We start from the raw sequence: 14,911 nt of genomic DNA, 5'->3' as shown, positions 1-14,911 counted from the left end.
GAGGCTTAAACTCACAACCTCGGCATGACTCCACTGATTATGTCATTTTACATGGCCTGAACCAGGAAAGAGATTGGAAGTCAAGAAGTTATGGTGTTGTTTTAATACTTGCCTACACTTTTAATTTTTCTGTCAAATCTTTTATTTTGGAGTACTTTCAATGGATGTTAATCCTAGTCCCGATGAACGATTCTGGGCCAAGGTGCGTCTTGAATAATGTTCTTATAGGCTTCAGTTTGGAAAAGTGCGCTCTTCAGAAGCCACCGAAACCGCTAATGGTTACATAACACTTAATGCAAAAGCAACGTTCGGGTTTGAAAAAGAATATTACTTGCTATGAATACAAACACTGTTACAGGAGGGGTGTTAGAGCTATTTTAGCTTATATCATCAATTCATCTTACAGTTCTTCTCCGTCTATATCAACAGTCTTATCGCTACTGAGCGCTAAAGGCAGGTCCTGGCAATACTTCATGAGATCTTCTTTAGAAAACATTAAAAAAATATTTCCACTACCATACATAAAGTAAAAGATACTGATTGCAGCTAGATGCAAATTCCAATCGAAAATGTATCAGCTTTAAAATTTTCTTTTGGATCCATACAACGACCAGCATGAGACTCAAAATATAACTGTGTTCTCACATTTGCGACTTCGATAATAGCCATATTTCATTGTCTGTCCTTTTGTTATTGTAACGGATTCGGGATCTAGGGCTTGTGCCTTCGCCGCTCCCACCCTAGTTCACTGCATTGGCTCGAACCCAGGCCTTGCCAGCTGTCGGAATTCTGAGATACCATAGCGCGGAAACGGGCTTTCATACATTTCAATTAGTCTGATCAGTGTAGGACAAGTTAATGTAGAATTATTACTTTGTCTGTCTCTTGTTTGTATATAAATGAATGTCTCTGACAACTTAATGTTAGTTTTTAATTTAGTTTTAGTTTTACGATGTAGGTCAGGCGTTGACATATGCACGAGCATACGAAATGTCTCACTCCTGATTCAGCTCATGCTCCATAGGAGAGAAGCGATTCCTCCTGCTTCTCATACAATCATTTTTTATTCTTAATCATAATTTTCTTTAGTTATGATCAATATTGAACTTTTTCTAAATAAAACGACAATAATCAAACATGCAGGCAGACTTTTAAAAAGTATTAGGAGTTGAAAGGGTGCACCTTAGGAATAGTCGTTAGAAAAGGTGAGAAAAGGAAAGTTACGTAAGCTCTCACACACAGCATTAGAGATTGGCATCTGATTGTAAAAAAAAAAAAACTACCCGTCTCCCCAGCATTTAACGGTGCTGTTGTTTTTATTATATATATAGTTAGCATTTTAATGAATTGTTAAAAGATTGATACACAAATCGCTAAATACGAAACGTCAAAAACCCAACTGTAAGCAATTGACCATTCATATTCCTGAATTTTAAATCCCTATGTTTATCTGTGTCCAAGTGCCTGGTGCAGCTACTTTGAAAGCAGAGTCTATGATTTATTGCGGAAGTGCATTGTTGCCACCAAGGAAAAAAATCCAGAATTCTCCTAACTAAGAAATACAAAATTATCTCCTAATTGAGAGATAGCAAAACCTGTTACATTTGCAATGGCAGTACCTACAGACTATCGAAATGTTTGCTGGCACTGTGGGTTTAGTGTTCCTGACAATGTGCACGCTAAGAAATGCATACAGACTGACTTTCTTCTCGGAATGAAAAGGTTACCGTTTGTACCTCATGTAAACACAGTTTTAACCATTATCACACTTATATATATGAATTAAGAACGAATGTGACCTGGAATCCATTGTACAGCTTCAAACTGAAAGTCAGATATTTAGTCTCAAAACTACATAACTCAATATTTTTTTTTTCCTTGATGGCAGCATTGGCTTCTGTAATTTAGATTCAACCACTGAAGAGGTTGGTTTTGTGTTTTTAGCTATTAAACATAACTGGTAAGTTTAATTCAGTTCTTGTTACTCTTTCCGCTCGAAAGCGCTGTATTAATACCGGCGCACCTGTCTCCACAGGAAAGTTATTGCTGTTCCCAAACCAATGTACTGCAGCTTGTGGCCACGTGTTCCTGCTGTCAGCCTGTGATACCATGTTCGTCTTACGCCTTAACCATGACAAGGATAGGATTTGAACCTAGACGAGCAGAGCACAATGGATAAGCAATCCAAAAAGTGACTCCTGTTTAATCTTCTTTTCGCTTGCTCGATTAGTGGTACGCTCCGCAATCCTTACAACGATAAACAAAACGGCTTCATGTACCACAGCATTCTGCTGCAGGTACGGGTTGCACCGTGTATTAGGCGAACCCGAATGAAATATTTCAAATATGTTAAGAATTTCATGAAACCTGAAAAAAGAAGATCACAGCCAATGTCAACAGTTCAGAGCCTGTAGGCAGCTTCAACAGAACAAAACGATCTGAAGCCGCAATTCTTTCATAGAGTGTATTGTGACACTATACGCTGTTGCTATTACTGCTACATCTGCTGCCGTTGCTTAAAACTCTACTCAGCGGGCAAGTAAAGTTGTACAAGGAATAGACTACTTTGAGCCATCCAAATTCCATTATGTGAATTTAAGCTTTTTTTTTTATTAATAATAGCATTAGTAATACAATGCGTGCTCAGAAACCTTACTTATTAGCTTATGAAGCAACAGTGTTTCGACAATTTGCGGTCTTCAAAAAGTAAACGCTGAAGTTTTTATACTTCCTTGTGAGCAGATCACCTTTGATTTAGAAAAGGAAAACTTACTCCCCCGTTGCTTTCATTGCAATATCTGAATCGAGACCCAAGCGCTAAGAAAGCTGAATAACGCAAAAGACATATTCGCGATTTTAATTTAGATACACATTTTCTAATGCAGCTTTTCAAGACAGTCTATTTCTCGAAAGCGTGTTATGTAAAAAAGAGAAAAACGAAAATATATGGATGACAATATTTAAAAGATTAAGATTTTACTTTTGAGAAATTGTCATTTTATGTATCTAGACGCTTTTCAACCTCTGGTTTTAGACCGGGGTAAGGTTAGCTTGAAGTTCGAAAACGATTTTGGCACGCCTGTAGCGCTTTCACGAAATCTCTTAGAGTTACAAAAACACTTGCTTTGTGTATAAAATACATTGTGGATGATTTCTCAGCCTTTACTTTTTCGTTTTTATGACATGTTTTTGACCAAGCACGAATATTCTTTTGTCCATATCTCCGCAATGGAAGCACAGAACGCCTTCAAACCAAAAGCATTTTAAAGACCACGACTTCTGGATATTTCCACAGCCTTTACATCAAACTATCAGTGAGCTAATTATCTTTTTTTAAAATCTCTGGTTTTTCATCGATGCGTAATTACGCACGAACTGGAACCCGTGGGACCGCTGGTTTTAGAACTTTGCTGTGCTTCCTGCATCATTTTCAGTGTTATAAAGTGGGTGTAGAGGGAGCGATCACTGTAGAACAGTTGATAGGTTGGAGCTGTTCAGACTACTCTTGTTATTTCTCAAATGCTTCCATAATTTTTCTTTCACGGTACGACGCGAGTGTGTACGTGTTTGGTTTTCGTTTCACTGATTCTCATTTAATATTTCAGAATTAACGACGAAAGAATCAGTTGCCTCGGAAAGCAGAAGATTTGGTTCACAACGATCTTGAAGACACGCCCATGTAGTGCAGCGTGTGATATTTGTACTATAAAAGACCAAGTGCTCAAAGTGACGTCTGTGTTTACCGTTTAGACTTTTCATCTCGGGCGCACTTTTAGAAAGCAAAGATAGAGCAGTTGTGTTGAATCACGCTGTGATAGCTGTTAGCAGCGTGGCGCAGCGGAAGCGTGCTGGGCCCATAACCCAGCGGTCGATGGATCGAAACCATCCTCTGCTATGCACACCGTCAGTTTAATTAAGTGAATTAAAACTGGTTTTTTTCTCTCGTTTGTGTGCAAGCTTCACACTTACTGTATTTGTTAATCTTTACCAATAGCACATGCCCAAATGTATCTTTGGTTGTTCTGAGATCCTTGATAGTTTCCTCAAATCCTTCAAATGAACATCCATATCAAAGCAATTATGTTTATATTTATTACAATTAAGGTACATATACAAAATATCAACGCACATTTGTATAATGCTCATTTAATAATGATTGTCAAGTTCTCCAACAAATCTGTGTTCTAATTTTAAAATATTTTTGCTAAGGATACAACGGGTGTATAAATTAATTCTCCTGACAGCCAGTTGAAGATAAAATCCCACACGTGAAAATGGTTCTCTTGGACATTTACTGAGGTACTTAATTGTTTACTTGTAGTTCCACACAAGTAAAATGCAAATTTCCTGCAAAGTTCAAGAGGGTTTGCAAAGAAATCCCATCAAGTTTAAACAGAGATTATGGTTAAAGCAGAACAATCTGAAGTACATCCCTGAGTGGGTTTGAACCACCAGCCCTTTGTTTAACAACTGCACAGAAACACACTCCCATTGCTTTTTGCCATTCACATGTTTGTAGTTAAAATAAAATACTGACATTTTCCTGCCAGCCAGCAGTATTTCTCCTGCACTGACCATGAATAACCAATAATTTTATTTCATCTTTCGCATTCTGTAATCTACAGAAAAGGAAGTGAATACTTGTATTAAGCTAAATCAAGCCGACGGAAATGCACTGCCGTTGTTTTTCTCCACTTTTCGTTAAAAGGAGAAAAATCACTGGCATTTTCCTGCGGTATTTCTTCTGTCCTGATAAGCAAGACTTGTATTTTATCTTTCATTAGTTGTTTGAATTTCTTGAAGTTCAGAAACAACTTGTTCCAGAAGGGAAATGAACACTTGCTTCAAAGTAAATCAAGACGTACTGTATGTCTCTCTAGCTGCGTGTGCTCTTATCTGTCCATCTCTCTCTCCTCTTCTCTCTGGCAGTCTGTGCAGAGTATCTGAAGGGGATGTAACACCACTTGGCAAAGAAGAAAAATTCTGAGGCAGAATAAAAAAAAAACATTATTCTCTTCTCAGTCAGATTCACAGCTTAGACTCACACTCAGACAGAAGCTCAACTCCGTACTGCTCTCTATCCTCACAATCCAGAACCAGAAGATATTCAGACGATCAGTGCTGCTACATGAACAATATCAGACAGAACAGCCTGGACTCAAGTCACATCTCCCCCTTTTCTCCTTTCTCCCAGTCCTCTTAGAGACATAAAAGAGCTCCTGGTTCTCCTCTCTGTGAACTGGGCTCAGGGGTCACTGATCTGGCAGCTGTGGGCTCTGTTCCAGGGCAGAAGCAAGAAGCTTCTATTAACCCTTCCCAGGACTTCCAGCCCTTCAGTATTACTTTCTTTACTGTATATCAGCCTCCAAACATGTTTTTTTAAGTGTTTTATAACACAAGTGTGTGTGTAATTATATTAGTATTTATGTAATAAACACCAGTATTGACACTCTGATCAGTATATTGATTATTAGTAGCCAATGGGCCGATGGTCGTGACTACAATAGTGACCAGTTGACCAGTCTGTATCTCTGAGCAGTGCTCTGGTGATTCTACACCAGCCCTGGGATTCAGCTGCTCTCACAAGTGTCTCACAGACAGTCTTATAAATGTACAATTAGATGAAGTCTTGTAACAGTTATACAGTTAATTTAAATCATCAGACTATCTATAGAGCTGAGAGCTGGGTGGAAATAAAACCAGGATACACATTTTAACCTCCAGGAACATGAGTCTGATCCTCCTGGCTTCTATATTCTGATGATTCGTGTAAAACCCTTAAAAGTGCTTATTTCAGGGACTCGTGCTCGTTCTCTACTGCTCCACATGGGTACGCTTTGTAACGCATTAATCTGTGAAGTAAACTTTTTTTTTCTGTTTAATGAATTTCATTCCTCTGTTTGTCGCTCTCCTCCTCCAACTGTTAAAAATCGCCTCTCTTCACAGCCCGTTTTTTTGGGGGGGGAGATGTTATATTTGTATGAAAAGCCCTCCGGGCTCCGGACAGAAGTCTCCTCCAGCAGAGACGCGCTCTTTTTTTTTATTAAACGTATAGAATTTACAAATATAACTACAACCAGAGGATCAGAAACAGGTACAAGAGAAAAAAACACAACAGAAAAAAAAAATTAACCACCAGAGATAATGAAGTAAATTATGTGATCAAATTGTATTTTTACATATATGTTTTCCTTGCTTTATTATTTCTCAATTATTTATAGAATTTAGTGTTTCAACATACATGCGTTTCCTGTATAAAATAAAAATCAGCACTCACTTTTTTACAAAACAAAAAAAACGCTTTTCTTTTTGCAACATTTCGAGTACCTCTGGCATTCCTGAAAAAGACACACAAAAGCAGCAGAGATGCGCTCTGCTCTGTCAGAATAAGCGCTGTGATGTCATAGACACCAGCCAGAGAGCCGGGATCAGAGAGAGAAAGAGCGCGGGAGGAGCACGGAGCGCACGGAGAAGAGTTATTGATCACTTATCTATCGACAACCAATTATTTCAACTGAAGAACCGTAGAAAAATCGATTAACTTCACCAATTGGTGAGTACTGATTCTTTTCTTGATCCTGTTTAAATATCTAAAAAACAGTTAATTAATAATAATAATAATAATAATAATAATAATAATTGCTTACACTTATATAGCGCTTTTCTGGACACTCCACTCAAAGCGCTTTACAGGTAATGGGGACTCCCCTCCACCACCACCAATGTGCAGCATCCACCTGGATGATACGACGGCAGCCATAGTGCGCCAGAACACTCACCACACATCAGCTATCAGTGGGGAGGAGAGCAGAGTAATGTAGCCAATTCAAAGAGGGGGGATTATTAGGAGGCCATGATTGGTAAGGGCCAATGGGAAATTTGGCCAGGACGATAATGACTGTATCGACCAATTACCATAGTGTGTTTAGGGTTAATAATAATAATAATTGCTTACACTTATATAGCGCTTTTCTGGATACTCCACTCAAAGCGCTTTACAGTAATGGGGACTCCCCTCCACCACCACCAATGTGCAGCATCCACCTGGATGATGCGATGGCAGCCATAGTGCGCCAGAGTGCTCACCACACATCAGCTATCAGTGGGGAGGAGAGCAGAGTAATGAAGCCAATTCATAGATAGATAGGGTTAATAATGTTCAATCTGAAATTAAACAATGATTATTCATATTATTATTTAGGTAACTGTATCCTAGAGCTAGAAAATGATATTTCAAGTTCATAAATGTATGTACAGTGCCTTGCGAAAGTATTCGGCCCCCTTGAACTTTTCAACCTTTTGCCACATTTCAGGCTTCAAACATAAAGATATAAATTTTTTATTTTATGTGAAGAATCACCAACAAGTGGGACACAATTGTGAAGTGGAACGAAATCTATTGGATTTTTGAAACTTTTTTAACTAATAAAAAAATGAAAAGTGGGGCGTGCAAAATTATTCGGCCCCCTTGCGTTAATACTTTGTAGAGCCACCTTTTGCTGCGATTACAGCTGCAAGTCGCTTGGGGTATGTCTCTATCAGTTTTGCACATCGAGAGACTGAAATTCTTGCCCATTCTTCCTTGCAAAACAGCTCGAGCTCAGTGAGGTTGGATGGAGAGCGTTTGTGAACAGCAGTTTTCAGCTCTTTCCACAGATTCTCGATTGGATTCAGGTCTGGACTTTGACTTGGCCATTCAAACACCTGGATACGTTTATTTGTGAACCATTCCTTTGTAGATTTTGCTGTATGTTTGGGATCATTGTCTTGTTGGAAGATAAATCTCCGTCCCAGTTTCAGGTCTTTTGCAGACTCCAACAGGTTTTCATCCAGAATGGTCCTGTATTTGGCTGCATCCATCTTCCCCTCAATTTTAACCATCTTCCCTGTCCCTGCTGAAGAAAAGCAGGCCCAAACCATGATGCTGCCACCACCATGTTTGACAGTGGGGATGGTGTGTTGAGGATGATGAGCTGTGTTGCTTTTACGCCAAACATATCGTTTTGCATTGTGGCCAAAAAGTTCGATTTTGGTTTCATCTGACCAGAGCACCTTCTTCCACATGTTTGGGGTGTCTCCCAGGTGGCTTGTGGCAAACTTTAGACGAGACTTTTTATGGATATCTTTGAGAAATGGCTTTCTTCTTGCCACTCTTCCATAAAGGCCAGATTTGTGCAGTGTAAGACTGATTGTTGTCCTATGGACAGACTCTCCCACCTCAGCTGTAGTTCTCTGCAGTTCATCCAGAGTGATCATGGGCCTCTTGGCTGCATCTCTGATCAGTCTTCTCCTTGTCTGAGCTGAAAGTTTAGAGGGACGGCCAGGTCTTGGTAGATTTGCAGTGGTCTGATACTCCTTCCATTTCAAGATGATCGCTTGCACAGTGCTCCTTGGGATGTTTGAAGCTTGGGAAATCTTTTTGTATCCAAATCCGGCTTTAAACTTCTCCACAACAGTATTACGGACCTGCCTGGTGTGTTCCTTGGTCTTCATGATGCTCTCTGCGCTTTCAACAGAACCTTGAGACTATCACAGAGCAGGTGCATTTATACAGAGACTTGATTACACACAGGTGGATTCTATTTATCACCATCAGTCATTTAGGACAACATTGGATCATTCAGAGATCCTCGCTGAACTTCTGGAGTGAGTTTGCTGCACTGAAAGTAAAGGGGCCGAATAATTTTGCACGCCCCACTTTTCATTTTTTTATTAGTTAAAAAAGTTTCAAAAATCCAATAGATTTCGTTCCACTTCACAATTGTGTCCCACTTGTTGGTGATTCTTCACATAAAATAAAAAATTTATATCTTTATGTTTGAAGCCTGAAATGTGGCAAAAGGTTGAAAAGTTCAAGGGGGCCGAATACTTTCGCAAGGCACTGTAAGTAACAGTTTAAATGCATTTTTCCAGTGTTCATAAATCATAAGAATGGTAACCAAGGCGACAGGCGCTCCGTCACTGCACGCGTTTAAGTGTCTCGCATTTGTCACAGAGAGCGGTGTGACGTCACGGGCAGCAACTAATACTAATATCAGTGTCTTCATGTTAATATTAGTGAGAGTACAACTGGTAGTTTTAATGCTAGTGTTCATGTGAGTATTAATGACAGTGGCACTACTGATTGTTTTAGTTTTAATGTTCATATTCATGTTAATATTAATTATAATTATAGTGTTACTGTTAGAGTATTAACACTAGTAGTAATGTTAGTTTTAGTAACAGCATTGCTGTTATTATTAGTAGTTTGTGTCAGTGTTAGTGATAGTGTTACTGTTGTAGTATTAGTAGTATTTATATTTGTGTTAGTTATTGTGTATCTGTGGATAAGTGTGTTTGTGGTATCTGTGCGTGTGTGGGTGCATGTCTGGAAGTGTGTGGTGTATGTGCATGTGTGGGCTGTTAGTGTGTGAGCGTGTGAGGTCTCTGAGTGTTTGGTGTCTATAAGTGTGTGTCTGTGAGTATGCGTAGTGTCTGTTTCTGTGAATGCATGCCTGTGAATGTGTGTGTATGGTGTGTGTCTGTGAGTGTGTGGTGTCTGTCAGTGGGTAGTTTTATATTTGTAAGTGTATGTGTTGGTATGTCTGTTAGTGTGTGTAGTGCCTGCGTCTATGTGAGTATTAATGATGATAGCATGTGTGAGTGTATATATGTGAGTGTGTAAGTGTCTGATTGTGTGTATAAATGTGTGATGTGTCTGTGAGTGTAAATGTGTGTGAGAGTGTAGGTGTACAGTATATCTATCAGTGTGTGTGAATGTGTGTGTAGGTGGGCTTGGGTTCCACTGATATGTCTGACAGAAGTGACCCATCAACAGGTGTTGAGTTCCAGAGCCGCTTGCAAATAAAAACACTTTCTAGAGTCATGACCAACATCCAGAGAGCTGTGAGTTCTCTGTTTTTATCAGTATTAGTAATAATGACAGAAGTAATTCCCACTCAAATGATTATTAACCAAGACAGACATCAGAAAATATCGCCTTTGCAGTGATGTCACACCTCTTCTTCATAAATTTTCTTTAATGACAGGACATTTCTGTGTCTGAGTGTCTGCTGCAAATAGTGCGACAAGCCATTTCTCTCCAATATTTTCTGGTGCGGTTATTTATCGCATACAAAATATTATTCTCATTAAGAATATTTTACCTGCAAAGTCACAGTGAAACTGCTACGGCGAATGAACTTTTTATGAGTGAAAAACATTCAGAAGACTTAATGGCTCCAGGGGAGGCTTGAACTTATAACCTCAGCATGACTCCACTGTACACAGCTATATAAGTAACACAGACTGACTGATTGTACCACTAGACCTGTGTAAGGCAGGCTTTTACACAGATTGTAAAACTGGCACAAATGCAGGGTGAAACATGGGGTTTTGGATGTGGATTCATCTCCACATGGGGGAAAGGGATAGTAAAATATCAAGGAAAATATAAGAGAAGAAAATAAAATATATGTGCTCACTGCAAAGTAGGAAGAGGTGATTAGACAAGCAAAACAGCTTTGCAAATAATGTGAAGCGACATTGTTTTGTGTCTATCTGCTCACGAATTTCGCTTCATTTGCCTTAAGCTGTGCAATTTGTATGGTTGTTGAATGAGATTGGTTTCTTCAAAAGCCCGGTCAATTGCCAGTGGAGAGCTTGCCATTAACACCTTCATGAAGACTCCTTTAATTGTCAAGGCGCCTCCTTTGCATAGAATAGTAGCACCAACACTAAGAGAAAGGATGAGACGTGTCTTTTATCAAGCTATTGCAGTGTTTGTTTGACTGAGGATCCTCGTGTGCTGAACTGGCTCCTGGAGAAGTGTAGTGCAGTAAAAGAGAAGGATTGTGTCACTCAAGACTGTCACAGAACAGAACAATACAATTACAATACTTTTATGAGAGTAAATATTACTGGTGAAACACAGTTTTTATAATGGTGAAAACAGGAGCACCTTCTCTACATTTTTGACTGAAATATTTAAACGACAAGAAATACTATCGCCATGCAATTCATGAATGCAATTGAGCTCCTCTAAATGTTCTAGTCTGATGAAACAATGTAAAGAATTAGGTGACAATATTGGAATTAATTCAAATGCACAAGATAAAGTTTCAGCAACAAAAATGTGCTCGAAAATATTTTACAAGAAAGAAACCTTACATTCACCTTAAACAACATTCACCCTCTACGTTAGCAGAGAACAGTAGGACAGATAGTTAGTGTCACTGGACACTACGTCACAGAGGCTGATCTCTTCTCCCTCATTATGCAGGCTTACCCACTCATGATGAACTGTCCTCCAGTGATAGTCAGTTGCCATCACCGACTCAGATTTCAGACTCAGTTCATGTACATATTATACCTTAATTGTACCTGCCACTGCATTACAATAATTTGATCAAAACAACTGCTAGACAATTATCAAATATTTCCTTTCTTCTTTTAGCAGATAAAAAATAAGTATTTATTCCTTTCCTCTCCTATCAGTCTTTGCAAGCCACCCAGTTTTCTCTGAGCCAGTGTGAGGTATGAGGCAGTCAGGGCTAATGCAGCCGAGCACTCTAAAGAGCTGGATTAAAGGTCCAGACTCTTTGGGGACGTAAGTTGGAATCCCACTGCTGCCAAATATCTCCAACTATCTCTGTGTTAAGAAGCACTTAATTTTTTGTTGATACATCCCTTTGATTTAAACCAATTTCATACCAATACATTTAAATAACCACACTGTTCTTACGGCATGGCTTTGTCTGGCAAAAAAATAACATGACATCTCCTTTAAAACACACATTTTCTACAGAGGGAAAAGGAGAACTCGTGCCATTCAACCTTATAGCGTGATGTCATTTTCTCACGCTAATTTTTAGATGCTTGTGATCGAATCTATGATCCTTATGAGTGCGCTCACCCTCCATAAAGGTACCACAGATATAATGTGCCACGTTTTTAGAGAATTGCTTTAAATACAGGTCAGAAGAAGGCGACAAAATGTCCGCTAGGCAGTTCAGCGATGTCAACTGTGTTCTCTGTTGTTTAGGTGTAGAGTGCCAGCCGTTACAACCAGGAACCGCACAGTTTCAGGCATCAAAAAGACTTCCCCAAACCCTGATCCTGTCCTTACTCCGATGATGGCATTCAGACATTTTCTGCAACAAAGCGATGATATGGTCTTCAACAACACACGTGAAAAGCTTGTTCCCTACCCCTGCAGTCCTTCTCAAAGAAGGACCAAGTGTGCTCAGTGTTAAATGCACTGTTCATTATTAATAATAATAATAATAAACTTTACTTTATATAGCACCTTTAAAGGTGGCTTCTCAAAGCACTTTGCAGAATGAGAACAATACAATGAAAAAATACACAAGATAAGCAGGATGAGAATACACAGTTAAAGGAGACAGTAGATGGTGGTACTAAATACAGTAGGAGCAAAGGGGTAAAGCATAGTTTATTAAAGGCTCTTCTAAAGAAGGAGGCTCTGAGTCTGGATTTGAAGGAGTTTAGACAAGGTGACTCTCTGATATCCTTGGGGATAGAGATCCAAAGGTTGGGGGAATAACCGGAGAAGGCCCTGTCACCCGTAGAGTGTAGACGGGCTTGGGGGACAGACAGGAGACCAGAATTAGAAGAGCCAAGGTTGCGATTAGGGGAGTAGGGCAATAAGAGCTCAGACAGGTACTGAGGTGCCAAGCCATGGAGAGGCTCATAGGTGAGCATGAGGATTTTAAAGTCGACATGAAACTTGACAGGGAACCAGTGCAAGGACTACAGGATAGGAATAATGCGATCACCGACCAGGTCCAGTGCTAATTTCTCCCTTGTGGCCGCTTGTTCATTTTCGACTGTCGACTCAGAAGAAGTCCTCTATTTGACTTGATCAACACCAATCCCTAGAGGATTTCGAAAGGCTGAATCAAAATAACATGTGACTCTGGGTGGACTCCAACCCACAACCTTTGAATGACTTAATTCTATTAACATCTAGAAGTCCAAAACGCCCTCCATTGTGCCACAGAGCCAACACTTGTGCTAAAACATAAAACACCTGCAGAAAGCTGTAACACATACATATCCTTTCATCCTTAAATTGAGCTCCATAAATATTGGCAGTGATTGGCCTGCTGTTTATGAATAGTTACCACTGGGATTCACACCCAGGATCTCTTGTTTTTTAGTCAGGCACACTAACCAGCTAAGCCATGGCACCAAACATGCAAAATGTTATCTACAGTTTCAAACATCTGTGAGAAACAGGCAGCTTTGCAGTGTTACACCTGCTGGCTCAAAAGGTTACCCTTTTCAAAGATGAAGATCGGGAGAGGATTTCTTTGTCAATTCAATCAAACGTTTCAGAAATGCTGAAAGATTGGTGTGATTCATGCCCAGCGCAGGTTCTCGTTTGCTTACAAATAGAATTAATTTCTTACTCCAATCTACTCAACTTCAATTTTTGCTAATCTTTTGTTTAATTGCTTCCTACTGTATATCGTGCTGATTACTGCACTGTTCAATTTACCAGTTGATTTTCATTTCTTGTTTTGTAAGACAAAGAGGCTGTTCAAAACGTTACCTCACACTTCAGCCGCAGAGGCGCAGAGAGAGATACTACAACAGGTAACACCCCATGAGAAATATCATGAGCATCTGTAAAACCTCTCTACCTGCCCACTCCCCACACCGACGTGTGTGAGGAGGGTTTTAAAGGGACATTTTGAAGTGTAGAAACATTTTATCGTTCCGTAATTTTCTGTGCAGTTTGTTCCCCTTCAACTCTGCCCAACAACAGAGGTAATGTTTAATACGACAAGAGTAAAGGCACACTGCACATCTGCAAAAGACCACATCCGAGTTTAGTTACAGCAACATCAGAGATTGGAAGGTACAGTAGGTAGTTTCAGATCACTTTTTTATTCAAGTTTTAAGCAACCCTGAATACCTTCTTAAGAAAAATTTGAGAATCCCAGCTAAATCCAGTACGATAGCTGCACTGATCTACAGTATACAGTTAGAACACTGTTTGTGCGTTAAAAGAAGACACACTGCCCAGAGCTTTTCTAAAACAGGAATTACACATTTTGGAATGCGCCCTCCTTTATAAATTAAATAAAAGGTCTGAAGTCTGCTCCAAAGAAGAACTATATTCAGAGCTGCCAAAGAAGTTGAGATTTCACCAAGTGACAGGAAATATCTCATAAAACGAAGGTACAGTCGTTTCCATGTTGGACAAGAGCTAAAGCCCAGTGTTCTTTAATTGAGTAATGTGAGGAAGGAATGTGCTGCAGAAGGTAGTGTGGCTGAGTGGTCTAAGGTGCTGGATTTTAGGCTACACTCTTTTCGGAGGCATGGGTTCAAATTCCGCTGCTGCCAGTTTCTTCTATGTTAAGACCTTGCTAACGATGAGAACTTGATCAGTTAAGAATTTATTCAACAGTCTGTCGAGAGATTGGGATATCTTTCAAGATAGTCTTTGTCAGCTCAACATCAAGGCAGAAAAAAGCTTTAATTTGTCTTCTCAACAGAAATGCTCATTGACCCTTTCAGTTTCATGCGGGGAACAACAGCTGCCGAGATAACTTTCCAGTCAGTGCGAATCGTAGTGTGCTGTCAATTCCATTTAATATTGCTTTTGTCTTGCATTCAGCTTTTGTCAGTGAAACTCGAATGCTCTGCTTTTTCACACCGAATTGTCAGCAGGAGTACAGTTTATGAAATCTTTGCACACAGCGCTCCATCAGGAATACTTTATCAAGTTTAGAAGAAATTGTGGGATTCTCTGCATGCGTTCACAACGCATACCTTAAACAACAGCACCATTCAATGGGAAATTGATTCTGCTTCTTGCTGTTGTTCCTGTGGTTGCGGTAGTTATAAAGTTGAACGCTCTTCCACCTTCTGCCATAGAATTCACTGGGTCGGCTTCATCAAT

The sequence above is a fragment of the Lepisosteus platostomus genome, chromosome 5 (assembly GCF_059453375.1).
Source record: "Lepisosteus platostomus isolate fLepPlt1 chromosome 5, fLepPlt1.hap1, whole genome shotgun sequence".
Taxonomy (NCBI): domain Eukaryota; kingdom Metazoa; phylum Chordata; class Actinopteri; order Semionotiformes; family Lepisosteidae; genus Lepisosteus; species Lepisosteus platostomus.
This window is presented reverse-complemented; position numbering follows the sequence as displayed.